General features: G+C 42.9%; 1 long non-coding RNA gene and 1 pseudogene across 1 annotated transcript; one reads left to right on the top strand and one right to left on the bottom strand.

The window, feature by feature from the left end:
- Window positions 1-1,403: 1,403 nt before the first annotated feature.
- On the bottom strand, window positions 1,404-4,766 carry LOC136476273 (uncharacterized). Its single transcript, XR_010763496.1, has 3 exons — window positions 4,633-4,766; window positions 3,762-3,802; window positions 1,404-1,821 (listed from the first exon to the last, which is right to left on the bottom strand). It is a non-coding gene; the product is annotated as an uncharacterized lncRNA (long non-coding RNA).
- Window positions 4,767-5,276: 510 nt separating this feature from the next.
- On the top strand, window positions 5,277-9,593 carry LOC136453328 (uncharacterized; annotated as a pseudogene).
- The last annotated feature ends 7,033 nt before the right edge of the window (window positions 9,594-16,626 follow it).

Genomic DNA, 16,626 nt, shown 5'->3' on the forward strand with positions numbered 1-16,626 from the left:
CCTATGCTGCCCGTTGTTCGGTGCTGCCTCCGCCCTCCAGTGTTGCCCGCTTGGCACCACCGGCCGCCGTCGTCAGCCAATCGCCACCTCTACCCTGCTTTTGTTGCGTCCTGCGTCATCGCTAAAAACCATGTATCCAGAAAAGTCAAAATGGCTCAGAGCATCTCCAGCATTACTATGTAAAATAGGCCACCTACTTTTCTATCCTCTCTGTTCCAAGTTATAAGTCGCTTTGACTTTATTTACATAGATTTTGCTATATATCTAAACATATGCTATATCTAGATATATTGATGTACCAAAAAAATCAAGGCAACTTATACTTTGAAACGGAAGGAGTACTTATGTAGCCACCTACTTTCAGAGGCCTCGAACTCATCTCAACACACAACACACAATGACGTACAGAGTCCACTTGTCGTACTATCCTCTTCCTCCTTCCCTCTCTCGAATTAACAACGAGGAGCACAACCAGGGAAGGCGAAGTGCAGGCGGGGAGGAGGACTGGCGGGGATGCTGCTCCGGAGGAGGACACATGGCATTGGGGAGGAGAAGGACGGTGTTGGCCGTGGAGGCGTCGGCTGCGAAGGGTCGACGGCGGCCATGGAGGCACATCTAGGCACGACACGCCTGGATTCGGCCTTGCTAGACCAGGAGAAGAGGGCCGGTGCCCGGTGGCGGGGGGAGGGTGTGGCAGTGGTGAGGGAGGAAGACCACGGCCTAGCATGGGCGAGCGCAGAAATTGGAAAAAGGGTCGAACAAGAATTTGGGTAGGCACTTGATTGCCCAACAAAAATGGGTAGTGGGAAGCAAAATGTAGGGACCAACAAATTTGGGTCTCCTAGTAAATATTCTTTTGGAGCTAGTTTTTTTACTCCACTATCAAAAAAATATTAAAAAGCAGAGGTAGTCCCGCTGAAGATGCCCTTATAGTGGAGGGAATCCCTCGCTTATATCTTGGTGACCAGCTGGCTATTGAGAATTTGAGACTAATCCGAGCTAATGACTTGTGATGAACTACGTATTTGGCAAATCATAATTTTCATCTTGTAATAGTTTCTTTGACAGTATGTGATAGTAATAGAGAAATTTACCAATTTTTTTTTGTCTTAGTCCATGATGGCCTGCCTAAGTGGCCATATGCTCCTTCCTCTTTAAATTTCAGAAGAGGACACTCAAGTCTATCACTTCAATGCAGTAAAAAAAACGAACTGGCCGTCTCAAATTTTCTTCGATACAAGGAATTCCAATAAAAAGGCTTACGCAAAACACTAACAAAATTCCAAAGAACACTACAGTTAGCATTCGGAAACAAGTGAACCTAGCAAACAATGCGTTCATTCCATTGCATGCAGTAGAATAAACCGGTTCTAAATATTTGAGTATTTTTTACCACAAATAGTAATTGACCAACATATATACGGTTAGTAACGGTCCTTGTTTCTGAAACAGGACTTCATATTCATATTCGTCTATGGGGGACACGCCCGCCTTGCCATGCACCAATCTTCTGTATATAAATATAAGCTTCCCATACATCCTCCAAGAAGCTTCCCACGCATCCTCCAAGAGCATAAGCTCCGATAGCAGCTGCTCCAAGTCCTACGAGAAGAAAATCAAGGTCTCCTCTTTTAGTGCCTTTTCGCTTAAACTTATCAGCCGCTTATCAGCTAGAATCTATAGTATTTTTTTCTCACAACAAAACAGCTTCAACCGACTTATCAGCCGACTTTAATACCAACCGAACAGGCCCCAAGATACTGGAGCTGATCAATGAATTTAGGTAGAGAGTCTTCCTCCCTATCCCTTCTTCGAGGCATCCTAGATATATGACAGTAACAACAATTCACCCATAAATTTCTTTAAGATATGAAGATTAAAAAAATGAAAACAATTTCCACATGTAACGCCATAGTATAATATTGTAAGACAACGTGATACTAAGTTCTCCTGATATGTATAACTTTTATTGATTGTGTACACATGCATATAGTGAAAAACATTCTATATATGTACAACAGGAGTCACACCAAAGAAAAAAGAAAGTAATTGTGCAACATAGTAGTGAAAAAAGATTCTAGAGATTTTTAGACCATATTTGGATCCATTAGTTGTGCTAATAGTTAGCTAGCTAATACTGCCATTGTCCCCCAAAAAATGTAATTCTAAGTGCATTCTTAGTTAACGTGCCTACAGTTTGACCAAATATAATAGATAAAAATATTAATGTATATGACATCAAATAAACATACTATAAAAATACATTTAATCATGAATCTAATGATACCTATTTAGTACGATAAATATTAGTACTTTTATATAGATTTGGTTAAACTTGACATATTTTAATATGGCACTATTCTAGAATTACATCATTTTTAGTACGGAGGTAGTAGCTCATAGCCAATATTAGCTGCGACTAGCTGCTTCAGTCCAACTAGTGAGATAGTTGTTAGTTTTCACTAACAGTTAGCTAGACTACTAGTTTTTATTAATTATTAGCTTATGGATCCAAACAAGACCTGAACGAAAAAAAATAGTTGTCATTGGTTTATTTACCCAAAGCACGGTGATATATGATTATGTGATTAAAGAAGTCAAGAACCCATTAAGATTTAATCTCGATGTACCCAAGTCGGTATTATGTGAATTTTTTTTTCAAACTAGTGGTATCTAGAACAGTGCCACTTTACCAGCCTGGTAGCAACAAATGCTCTATTGCCACTTTAGTTTGCATTAATATACTAAAAGTTCTGCAATATTGTGGCACACACCATTTAACCTAAACAAACTCAACTCTTGAAACTAAATGTACATCTCCACATGAAAAAGTTGCCTTTCAACTTGAACAAAGCCAACCTATTGACTCTTAAATTCATTTTTTATGAGGAATCTGAATATATATATATATATATATATATATATATATATATATATATATATATATATATATATATATATATATGCAAACGCTTGTGCTTCGAGTATTTATTTAAAATAATATAAACATTCAACTTGAATAATGCCAAACTTTGCTCGAAAAGATAAAGCTTTTTAGAAATCCGTCATAGGACTAGAAAATTGTTTTTTTTTTGCTATCATGACTTCCTTTGAACTTTAAGGTGAATTTATTAATCCAAGTTTGGATCAAAAAGCAACCTCCCAACTCTCACCTTCATTTTTGCAACTCTTACTCAGACACCAAACTTTGAGTGCAAACATCAAAACTTTAAGAGGTTATTATGCAAAAATTCAAACCCTATTTGTGTGTAGAAAACTTTGTAGAAGGTGAAACATTCAAACTATAATGGAGCAAAATCTCCTGATAAGAAAACATGCCTAATATAAATGGTGTAGCAACAAGACATAAGGAGGGAAAAAACAAGCTCTTGGTACTAGGAAAAATGGCCTTAGTAGGGATACTAGTCTATAGGGATCCACATCAAATACATGTTATAAGAAAGTTTTTATTGTTGTGGGTTAGAAAAGGTGGTGAGCACATATTTATAGGTCTAAAACTGCTTGTGTCTTCATCCATTAGTTGGCACATGACTGCAAGCAAGCAATCTAATTACATAGGAGTCACAAGGACAACATAGAAACAAAGATTGCTATCAAGATGACCCAAATTAATTCCCAATCTATAAAGTAGACGACAAATAGGATGCATGATACGAACACAAACACTTGTATACATGCCAAAAGTTATGGGACCCAGAAAAGATTGGCAAAGGAATAATCACATGTGAATAGCCACTTGCCTTCCTTGAAGTATCGGTAGAACTCCTGAACACCTATTCGCCTACGTGTAAAATCCAATAAATACAAAACAAAAATAAGATCAAAGACAAACTAAACTATAATAAAACATATTTATATTTGGAATGGATTAAACAGAAGACTACAGTAGTAACTAAGTTCGATTTTCAGAGACCAAAACGGGCCACTAATTAGAGAAGAAAGCTATCCAATTATACTTGTGTACATGATGGGCTACGAACTACTTTACAATAATTATTTTTGGGACTTTATTACTTGTTTGTGTCAAACAGAATCATGCCCAAAAATAAGCTGCAGTCCAAAATAGATTGGATTGACAGATAATATCTAGGATTTGCAAAGATGGCAATAGAACGACACATGCAATCCAATAAAATCTATTTAGCAATTTGGCAAATAATTGTAAAATTCTCCCCACAATTTGTTAGAGAAGCACTAAACAACAATAAGTATTAAATTCAACTATTAGGTTGGAAAAATCAACATAAATATACTAGTCTAGAAGATAAGGCCGCTAGCACATATTCACATATGAATCTGGGGTATGCATTTGCAAACTATTTGAATTATATTTCAAAGATTGTAGTCCTGGATCTTTTGAAATTAAATGTTGCTCAGGGTGAAGACTATAGACCACATAGCCGTTCATATAATATGGTACTGAGAGTGACATATATACCCTAACAAAGGACATGTGTACACCTGAAGTCAGTAAGCATAATATGTATACACTTGTGATTAGATCAGATCGGAATATAGATAGCCAAAAATAGCTTAAGTTAGGGTTCAGGTGCTCAATTTTGACTTTTGCGCGGCAGGAAGGGAAGGGAAGGGAAGAGAAGGGCCACATACCTGGTGTGCTGGGTTCTCGTCGCCGGCAAAGTGCCTGGGGAAGACCTGGGCTGGGCAGCTGGGCGGAGGGCGGCCGCAGTCGCCCTAAACCCTGTCTTGCACGTGGGGTGAACGGGAGAAGTAAAACACGGCCGTAATTCGGTTTGACGCGGCTAACGATGATTTGAGTTAGACACAGACAGGACACAGGAGCAACCACAGCGAAACGCGTGGCGGACTTTTACTGGGCCTACAACAGGTCAGACGTACGTTTGGGCTGGGCCGGATCGCACCACGTAAAAAAGACCAACTCCTGTATGCATTCCCCTTCCCCGGTTCCCCCACGGGCCCAAAACCAAGTGCTGGACGAGCAGGCCCCTACTCTTCGACGACGGCGAACAACGTCCACGCCGACGGCGCGATCCATCACGACAGCGGCCGGGACGAGTGCGAACGCGCCCACTTCATCAAGGTCTACGGGTCCGCGCCTTCAGCCTCTCCGCTCACGGCTCACCTGCTGCGGCATGGTCAATACGGCGTCCGCCTTAGATATCCTGCACACCGCCCGCACCCGCGAGCGTCCTCTTCCACGGCGCCTACGGCCGGTACCTCTACGCGATCCGGGCACACTGGTGGAGATCAGTGTTGTGCTATCGGAGGCCGTCATGGCGAGCTTCCGGCTTTCGAGGAGGAATCGCAGGTGGCGGAGGAAGAGCAGGAGCTGTGAAGCCGGAGGTTAGGGCGTTCGCGAGACGACAACGAGCACGAGAGGCGGGGACAGGAGCAGCTAGCGCGTGCGCGCGGCCGGCGACGGTGTGCGTGCGGGAGGCGGTGGTGCTACGGCGACCGCCGGGAGGTGAGTCGTGCCACGAGACGTCGACGAGCGCGAGCGGTGGGGACAGGAGTAGTGCGCGTGCGCAGACGGTGGCTGGCGTTGTGCGTGGGACGGCGGTGTTGCCGCGGCGACGAACGCGGCAGCGAGCGCCGGGAGGTCGTCGTCGGGGCGCACTAATATTTATCATCCTTGGCTAAAAAATTCATCCAGAAAAGGTAACCCGTCTAGGCTGACAAGTGGGCCTGGACGCCACGTCGTGGAAGCCACTCAAATGCTGCCACTGTGGTGGGCACTGCTGGCCAGGCGTTCTGCTCGGCGCTCCAGGAGCCGAAAAGTCAAATCCACAACCGGGTGTCCGGGCGGGCGCACACCCAGTGTCTCTCACCGTCCATAGCGCTTTAATATTCGTGCGCCAGTGCCTCACGCAGTTTGGCAGTTGACTGCTGCCTCACCGCCTCGACGTCTGGGTTGGTGTGGCTGTGGCCTCTAACAGTAAGTACATCTACAACTCTTTCATGTAGAGCAACGTACGTGATCCATGACGACCGTGACGACGCAGCGACAGCGAGCCAGGAAAAAGAAAGACGACGGCCGAGCCCCCGGCGTGTGGCGTCACGCTGCCCTACCACCTCGTCGCGGAGGTGCTCCTGCGCCTGCCGGCGAGGTCTCTCGTTCTCGCGAGGCTTCGCTCCACCTGCCGCTCCTGGAACGCTGAGATCTCGTCGCGCGGCTTCCAGGAGAGACACCATGCTCTTGCCGCCGCCAAGTTCGCCTTCCTTAAATACGCAGATCCGCACACGTACACTTTGCAGTTAAGACGACGCGGGCGGGCCTGGCGGGCAATGGATGGCCAGGTGCGCGGACTGTCCGAGCGTGGTCGGCTCCAAGGACTGCTGCGGCCTCGTCCTCGTCCGCAGGCGTTGCGCCGGGTTCTACGTATGCAACCCCACCACAGGTGAGATCTTGCGTCTCCCGCGGTCGCACCGACGGCACTGCGCCATCGGCTTCGGCTTCCACGCGCCGTGGAGAGAGTTCAAGGTGGTGCAGATAACGAGCGTAAGCCTCCAGCAGGGTGAACTGCAAGCGACGGTGCTCACCATCGGCGATGCACGAGGCTGGAGGGCCCCAGCTGCTGCCGGCAACCAAGCCTCGCTCGTTGTGGCTTCACCGGCAACGCCGCAATCGAAATCGACAAGCATGTGCAGCCGGTGCTCGCGGACGGGTGCCTTCACTGGAGTTTCAGGACAGAGTACCTCGACAAGCCCCACGGGCACGGCATCATCTCTTTCTCGCTCGCCGACGAGTCATTCCGCCTAGTCCCCCAGCCGCCCTTCTCAACGGTGTACCTCGTCCAGTGCGACCGAGGCCAGCTTCGGCGGGTCTGTGGCGGCATGCCGGTCGGGAAAACGCTGGCGGAGCTCGACGGGCGCCTATGCATGATGCGTGACCTCCGCCATCGCAGCGCGACGTGGGCAGTTTGTTGTTCGAGATATGGAAGCGTTAGGACTACGACACCGGGAGCTGGTCGCTGGACTACCGCGTCGACCTCACAGCGGGGCACATGGCCGAGCGCCTGAAGGCGCCGTGGCTCGTCGTCCCGCTCAGGTACCTGACGGTGGTGGCTCCCCACCGCCGGAGAAGAGGAAGCTCCTTCTCGCGACCACGGCGCACGAGGCCCATATCTACGTCCCGGCATCTGCCTCTTCAAACGGTGGCTTCCACTGCCGTGGGAGGCGACTCGGGGGACGAGGACGACGAAGAGGTCAATTCTGTACGCCTCGTACTGTACCTAGAGAGCCTTGTCCGGTTTGCTGGCCTGAAAAAAGGCAAGGGTAGGATTGGGTTTTTACAACTGGAGCAACTATGAAGATATAGTGAACACGCTCTTATAATCAATTCCTTATTGTTACTTACAAATTTTAAGAATTAATTCCACGTCCATATGGATTCCAATATATACACTATGCTCTAATATCTTTGAAAAAGATTTTCGAAGCAAGTCGACATGCAGTTTTGTTTTTTAGATGAATTCAGATACAAGGAATGGTTGACGTGTGCAAAGAAAATATATAAGACAGTATAAACTCTCAAGTAAAAATGGTATGCCTTCGATTTCACCTGAGTTTGGCTATGAAAACAACTTAAAGATGGTACCGTGAGTATAATTATACTAAAAAACTTAATTCTAACATAAATAATATTTGGTGGATGCAGTGAGATAACTTATAAAAGCATTGTATAGTTGCAGAAAAGCATGACGTAAGTTAGACATGAAATGCTTATGCTCAAGCTGCTATTTATTAAGTGGAGGCAAAGGTGACCAAATGGAATCTGCATAGTTTGAGTAAAATATATCCAATTACTATCACTAATATGAAACTCGAAGTAAGAACAATTGAACTCGTCCAACGATGCTCATGCATTCAAAAAAAATATTGTACAATTAGTAACCATAGAGGAGTCTAGGACGAACCTCCATATCCGTGCTCAAATAAGGGTTTGGTTCAAGGTCCCAACTTTTTTTCCCTAGTGTGGCCAACTAACTCATGAACGGTACAATGATGAGCCGAGGTACTAGCGCCCCTCTAGCTACCCCAAGCCGCATCTCAAGCTGAATCCACGTGCTAGTTAGTCATCACTAAGTACTCAGCTTGTCACACCAATATATGACATGTAGTCTATACGGTGGTTGCTCAGAGAGAGATGGTCCTTATCTACTCACGAGCTATGCCAATCAAGATCCAACACTTTAGCAAGCTTACCCCTCCTTGAGCTAAAACTCACAACAAGTTGATCTTTTAAGTCAAATTCATGGTTGACCTTAGTCAAGTTAAGAACTACATCAAGTTCTTCCCCTTCATCAGTTTTAAGTGGTTAAGAACCCGGTGTACCATCCTAGCTATAAAGCACAAGTATGATTTCCCGATCAAATTCGACTTCTATCGATTCTAGGCCAACTAAGCAGGATTATTTGTCCCGATCCATGTAGTGATTACTAAGGACTAACATTATAGAATGTGAGTTGAGCTAACTTTAGTGAAGCCAAGTTTGGTGGTTAAGCATCCTTAATATGAAATGCAACTACATAATAGATGATGAACACATGAGTATCCAAAATAGGGTTCAATAGGTAGTGGTGCATGCCTGTCATGATGATTTGGTGATCTCGGAAGATCTTGACTCCATGTACACGTTTCTCACTTCGTACTAGACCTGCAAGAGAGGTGGTGGAGGTGGGTTTCAGAAAGATTCGAAAGAAGATATGATTTGAACAAGAAATAAGATGCAGATTAACTCTTGTTTTTGTGCAGATCATGCTAGTTAACCCAAAACCTTACCTGAACAACCTGATAGGGAAGCCTGTAATTGTCAAACTCAAGTGGGTTATGGAGTACAAAGGTAATTTATCTCTTTTTTGTATTCAATTTGAACAAGAACATTTTATTTTTCAGATACTGCCCCTGCTCTTAACCATGCTGAAAAACTTTAATTATGCATCCCAGGTTATTTTGTTTCTGTGAACTCCTACATGAATCTCCAGGTGGCATGAGGAGGGAGGTCGATGAGGATGATGGAAATGCCCGGGGGCACGAGGGGTGCAAAGGTGTAGGCATCTGGATGGACAAAGGGTTCAAGGATAGAGGAGACATTGGACTTTATGAGGCCAAGGACGCTCATGCAGACCTCATCAAAGGCCTTGAGAAGCACAATGTTGTCAGACTAGGGTGTCGAAGGAGAGGGGGCGCTATGACGGTTGCTCTAGTGGGGCTAACACTGGTGACTCTCCGGTGAGGTCGGAGAGTACTGTTGTGAGTCTATGCTTGTGGAATGAGTCTTTATTTGTAGCATATTAAGTTGAGCTAAAATTTATCCTACATTGCTTATTGTGCCAAACTTCTGTGCAGTAACATTTAATTATGATGTGGGCATTGCAATGGATTTACGAATGAGGGGCTGTGTTGATGGCATTTGGAAATTGACGTCCAATGCTGCTGATGGTAGTTTTGAAACAAATCTGGTAGGCCATTTCTAGATCATTTCATTTAAGTCCATTTGCACATGCTAGTAGTGGAGTAATGATTCTAACATAATTAGTTTTATATGGAATTATTTATATTGATATGCTTATCCTTTTCAGGACATGTGAAATGGTTCAGAAATTGGTTTCGTTTATGAGTACATGGGTAAAAATTCTAGAGGATGTAATTGTTTATATGATTGATTTTGTCAAACCAAGACTTGACATGTTAACTTGATACTGCGAGTTTGTTTTTATTCAGCGCATCATAATGATAAAATTGCTATACTTCGATAATGTCACAGTGAGTGCAATCTCTCTTCTTATATTGATCAATCTTAAAAGTTTCATCGGTTATCATTGATATATAATTGAATGATAATTGTTCCGTACAATATAACATTCTTTCACTTGTGGTAGCCTAGACTATGAACCCCGTTCTTCCAATGTTATGATGATACAAGAAAACAAGCACTTTGAAAGAAACCTCACTAGGTAACTGCATAAAGTCGTTTAATCCTCTAGACAAGTTCAGAGAGTGGGCGTGGAGAAACTTTTCTGATTAGTTTTTGCTATATGTTGTTCTAAAGGGGTCATGGTGAACTGTTCTTTTTGTTTTCTGTAGTTTCTATTGGTGTGGCGTTTAAGAACTATATGGATGAGTGTGTCCCACCCGAATGCTAACTTGGTGATGTCTTTGCTAATGCTAAGAGAGAGGTAATGCCCTAGAAGTCATTTAATCCTAAACCATTAGGTTCCATATATAGCCGTGAGTAAAAATTATATGTGCTCATTATTATTCAGATATGGCATACGGTGTAAAATCAGTGCTCGGCAATGATTTTTGTCATGCCATGTTTCTTATCTTATTTTTTGCTAAAAATAGTGACAACGTGAAGGGCAATTGGATCGTGATGTAAGATCCAGCACAAGGAAAGCAACGAAATTGTCGTCTTTGCGAATCAGGATGAAAGCTTTATATATCATGTAAAGAAGTTTCATCTTTTCCATAATGAATATTCCAAGTGTTCGAGAAAAGATGAAAATGTGGGTATATCTTTGAACTTTGAAGCATCTTAGGAAGAAATAAACACCTATTTGGTAGCTGAGTAAACGAATGTGCATACAGTTTTGAGAGCACTTGAAGAAAATCTTGCAATATATTTTATTTTATTTTTTATGATTATATCTAACTTTTTAATCTTTATTACAAATAATGGTGTTGTAAGTGTTTTTTACTTTGTCACACTAATATGCTGAACACTCAAATTTATAGGTGTTTGTGGCTTTTATGGTGGCAATTTTCTACTCTTTTTTTGTATTTTTTAAAATCCAATCATACAAAATATCTAGATCTAGAGTGTTCCATAGCCTAAAGCATGGTAACTACATCTTATGCATACTCACCAATTGTCTAGAAAGTTCTTCTAGAATTACCTATTGCATACTCCCTCCGTCCCGTAATTAATGTCGTCCTGGCACTGGTTCTGAGTGTCTAGGTTCATACAGCTGACGAAGCATCCAGACAACCTCCTGTCCAGGTGCAGGCAATAAATGGTGCATCTCATTGATAGCCAGAACGACATATATAAAGGGACAGAGGGAGTATGTGTTTGGGAAAGCAAATAGGTCATATGCTTAATATTTTTTTTACTATTACTAGAAATCTCTTCCCTCTTCATAGAATATTGTTTTTTCTGATAGAATATTTAGTTGTTTCCAACCAAAAAATATTCAGCATCAAAGGTGTGAGTAAAAAATGTTCTACCTATAGAAAATCATTTGTCTCATAAGGATCACCTAGTCGCATGTAGTACAGGCAACATCCCTAGTCCCTTAATTATGCATTATTGTTATTTTCGACAAATAAGGGATGGTTTGAATTGGGCTTTTATGATTTTTTTGGAGAATATAAACATATCGCTTAGCTAAATTCTCCTAAGGTTGACAAAGTGTTCTCCAAAGTGTGGCTATTCTAACACACAAAAATGTTTTGCGACCTATGTTTTAACACTACTATAGGATAAAATTCTTAGAAAGTAAACAACAAAATGCAAAATTGTGATAGGAAAACTCAAAATTTTCACGAGATATTGAAATGTCAATGCTCTTTAGTATCCCTTGTTGGAGCACCTAAAATATTGTTTTAGTGAGTCTTTATCATTTTTTATTGGGCATAACAACAATACTCACTTGATAAAAATTCTTAGAAAGTAAACAACAAAATGCAAAAGATGGTGATAGGAAATCTCAAAATTTTCACGAGATGTTGAAATGTCAATGCTCTTTAGTATCCCTTGTTGGAGCACCTAAAATATTGTTTTGTTGAGTCTTTATCATTTTTTATTGGGCATAACAATAATACTCACTTGGAAATTATCACAAAGAGAAAATAGTTTTTATTTCGGCAAAAACGTGTGAGAGCTTTGCAAAAAAAAAAAAATTCTAAGTTTGTGAATTGTTCTATGTTCTAATGAAAATTATTTCTAGCTTCAATAAAAAAATGTTAGACCTTAATAAAATACAATAGGTTCCATTTGCTTATTAGAATGTACTATAAATATTATTCTTCTTTCTCTTACTTAAAACAAATGCTGTACTATACTAGCCATTTATAATGTCCCATGGAGAGGGTAGATATGGAATCTTGTATTGATGTTATTATACAATATTTTGTCTCCCAACATATATGTTTAATTGTTTATTTGTTCCCAGAAATTAATTAGCACATGTTTCTTGCTGTAATATAATATTGATGTGGATCGTGGCGTCTAGTGGTGGTTTTAATGTTTGCTCAATTAATATTATTTAAGCTGCCACAAAAATGGGCCTATGCATTCTGGGATTTTAACTCTTTATTATACCGTTGAATGTTCTTGCTAGACATGCAAATTTATTCATGTTGGTATGAACATAGCTTTCACTTGGTATCTAGGTCATCCATTGACAACTCAAAAGGTTTCGGTTTCCATTTGCCATTGTAATATGGCTTATGCCTTTCTGATGGGTCGTCATTGACTCCACGGGCCAAACTTCTAAGGAAGTTGATGGATAGCAATGATGTTTGGAGATATGTTTAGGGATCAAACACCTTTTCATCTTCAAGTGACTACAGATCTCTAATTAGTCATTCTCAGGTCAGGTCCATAGTGCCTATAAGTGGCTCTGGGATCCTTTCTGTTAGCCAAAGCATAAGATTTTTTTTGTTGATATTGAGCATGAGAAACATTCTAAGAAGGAACCACATGCACCTCGATTCTTACAAATGTGTCCTTTGTCATCTTGCGGTATAGGAAACCTCTATACACTTGTTCCTTAACTACCCTTTTGCAAGATCCTGCTAGCTTGTTAAACTTAAATGGGCTTTGTTGTAGTACTCCTAAATAACTATGAACCGTTCATTTAACTAAATCAGATGGTTAGAATCAGCTATTACTTCTTAGAAAGTAGTATTTGAAATATATATTTATTTAATTTTTAATTTTGTAAAGTAGGATAATTAAGGAAAGTTAAAGATATTTTAGATCTAATTAATGTACACATGATCTATTGGATGTGGTAAATCTTTTTATTTTTTGCAACTTTAGATGCAACATACCCTCTCTGTCCTGAAATACAGCTCATTCTAGCTACTTTCAGACGACATAAGGGAGAGTGCAATAAACACATATACCCCTCATGTAACTTCCTAATATATTGAAATCAAATTCTAGTCCCCATGATTGAGAGGTGGACTCTCAGTTTGCTTATAAAAAAATATGGCAAGTATTGTATCAAGTATTTCATTTAGTAAACACTACCTTTTTGTTTTCCGAATTTCTGATATTTCAGGACAAATTTTAAATGCTATATTACAGAATGGAGGGAGTAATTTAATTATCATAGAATATTTATTTTCTATGCAAGTAATAACCCACGTTGCGCACACATGAAACGTTAGGTACATGGCAACGAACGTGTCCATTACAAAAAAAAAATGAACACGTACAAGTACAATGTACCTAAAGCGTACATGAAATTGGCAAGGAGGAAAAGGAAGGATATCACACGCTGGCTTCTGTCTCCGTGTCGGAGGGATTCGGCAATATTTATTTATTTTTTCTTTTCTTATTAGATTAATTAATTAATCATAAAATTGAAAGAATCAAGAGCTCAGATTTGTTTGAGGTATTACCTCCTATATTAGTTAAAGCGAGTATTATAACATTGCTCAGTGCAAGGCAGTTTTCCAGTGCTCACTTCAGCTCGCTCAGAGATTAGCTTCAGTCTCAAATCTTCAATAATGAAGTAATTTCTTATGTGTTGGGTGACCTGAACAGCAAGAAACTATTCAATCTTCAAAGAGTGCAGCTGAGCATTCAGGATGCAAATCACTCTTCTTCAGAGAAATGGCGGTGTTATCCCTCGAGGTGAAGTCAATGCTTTCAATAGCTTTTGATTTATGGCTACAAAATCAGGGTGAAGTCAATGCTTTCAATAGCTTTTGATTTATGGCTACAAAATCTGTAGTAATTTGCTGATTGGAGCTTATCTTTTTTGGCATATTTGTACCCCCAACGCTTCTTCGGCCCCTTCATATTTCTAAAAAACTTCAAAGGAAGCGAACTAGTAATGTTACTCTATGTTCTATGCTGAGCGGCTGCAGGTTGCATCTACTCGAAATCAAGTGTAGTAAGGATATATGGCTAATTTAACATGATTATTTCATCTTCAGTAGCAAAGTATAGCTCTCCAGCAGCAGCGTCAGCGTTCATTGCAGACACTGCAGACTAAAGATGATCACCAAATGAAATAGACAACATTTCTTTCTGAGTCTCTTGGTTCCTCGTTATGTAATTGCAATATTCAGGTGCATGGTATCTAATTACAGCAAGAGTTGTGCTTTGATCTTGCACGGATTCAGAACCCTGCTCTGAAGTGTGAACCGAACCTTCCCTTGCTGTGGAGTGCAGGAAGTAGACCAGTCATTGTCCATGCTTACCATGCCTTCAGTTGCAAAGCAGGCAGCGGCAATGCTCATCCGTCGATGCCCGTCCCACAGTGTTCAGATCTGAGACATGTGAAGAGGACGCTGGAGAACAGCATGCGGCGCTGCTCAAAAAAATCCTTCAGAAACAGCATGCATACCTGCCTGCTGATGAGAGCATGGACGCCTGCCCTGCAAGGCTGCACCTTGGTCGCGCAGGTTCGCTGATCAAACACCGCACGGGAAGCTCGGCGGATCGCTGCCGTTTCCATGAGTCATGGGGAATGAAGCCTGGTCCGAAGCCGCCACCGCCGCTTTCGCCGCACAGCATCTTCGGACCGGACATCATTCCCCTCGACAGCCATGAAGCTACCGGCTCGACAACGTTGCAGCAGAACAAACCAGATGGAGAAGAACACGTCATGTACGCACGCGAGGCTCATGAAGTGCGCCCCGTGTAAGCACCGAGCGCAACCCATAAATATCCATCTACGATGAAGGAGGAAGAGGAGGAGCGGACGCCGAGAGCCGGACGTGACAGCAGAGATCTTGGGCGTGCCCGCGATCATATGCTATTCGCGTCGCTTTCTTTTCAGGACCGGCGATCTGATACGCGCGCGCGCGGGGGGCAAAGCGAGGGACCGCGACCCGGCGATCGGCGATCGATCGTCCGTTGCTGCTGTGGCGGGGACGTGGCGACGGGTCCGGCGCGAAGCGATTCGGGTGCAAAGCGCGGTGGCTTTTGCACCCCACTTGAGACGGGAAAGCTAGGGGGAAAGCGAGGGCAGAGGCACGAGGGGAGCCGATCGAACCTTGGAATGGAATCCCATCGTCGTCAGTCGTCACCACATGCTAGTCAGGATTCCAAGCTTAAGGTTCAAGCTACAGCGAATGCGGGATGCCACGGCGCAGGTTTCCGTTGGCGCCTTTTTGTTTCAAAGTCAGCTAGGCATCATCACCTGGTTACGCTAGCGGTTGTACTTTGAGCAAATTATGTTTCACTTAGTTTTAGTATTCGGACTTGCTAGCGTTCGTGCCATTCCGGAGCGACGCGTAAGAAGTGGAGCACACGCAGCCTGTTTTCGCGCGTCCCACCGGCGTGAACCCCACGCTGCTTCTGTTGAAATTCTGTGAATCGACTAGAGTAGATCTAGGCGGATGAACTCATAGAACCATGAAACACATGCACATTTAGACCTAGAACACTACACCGAAAGGGAGATAGGGGAGAGAGGGCTGGTGATGAACCTAAGCCTCCAGATGATGTCGCGGTTGTGCTAGCCATCGCGGGTTCGGTGATGGTGGCAGCACACGGGCAGCGACGGGTGGAGTAGAGGTTGCACGGACGTCGATGCAGTGCGGTCGGGCGTAGCAGTGACGACGGCGAGGATCAGCGGAGCTTCCCGTCGCTGGCTGCGCGCCCTCTCGAGATCGGTCTAGGGTTTGTCGGTGGGGTTTGCGGTTCACGGCGAACCTCGTGCTTTGAGCCGCTGGCCCCCACCTCTTTATATAGCGCAGTGCGACGGGGGCCCACCAACCATGTAGGGTTGGGCGCCCCCGATCAGGGCGCGAGACCAAGGCCCAATAGGCCGTTGGGCTTATTGGTCAGGAGATCAATCTAACATTCTCTCCCTTGATCTTACTATTACTTTTATCTTTAAACTTTGAACTTCAATCCTTTTATCCTTACTCATTTCTTCACAGATGATGCATAGAGCATGTCTCATCATCACGGTCAATCGTCGATAGATTTAACAGCTACAATGCACGTCTCTGATCTGAAATAGTTACTTTAACTTTTGGGCCCTTTATAGTCCAGGAATCATAGGCTTTTCCTTAAACCCATGCCGGCTACATGTTCTCTGAACACGTTGGGTGGTAAGCCTTTTGTAAGCGGATCCGCAAGCATCTTTTTGGTACTTATATGCTCAAGACTTATCATTTGATCTTGGACTTTATCCTTCACAACATAATACTTTATGTCAATGTGTTTGGCAGCACCACTTGACCTATTGTTGTGAGCATATTGTACTGCTGGATTATTATCGCAGTATAACTTCAGTGGTTTATTGATGTCGTCAACCACCTTCAAACCGGGTATGAACTTCTTTAGCCAGTTCACCTGCCCCGTTGCCTCATAACATGCTACAAACTCGGCATACATTGTGGACGATGTAGTGACGGTTTGCTTTGAGC

Source organism: Miscanthus floridulus, chromosome 1, assembly GCF_019320115.1.
Source record: "Miscanthus floridulus cultivar M001 chromosome 1, ASM1932011v1, whole genome shotgun sequence".
Classification (NCBI taxonomy): domain Eukaryota; kingdom Viridiplantae; phylum Streptophyta; class Magnoliopsida; order Poales; family Poaceae; genus Miscanthus; species Miscanthus floridulus.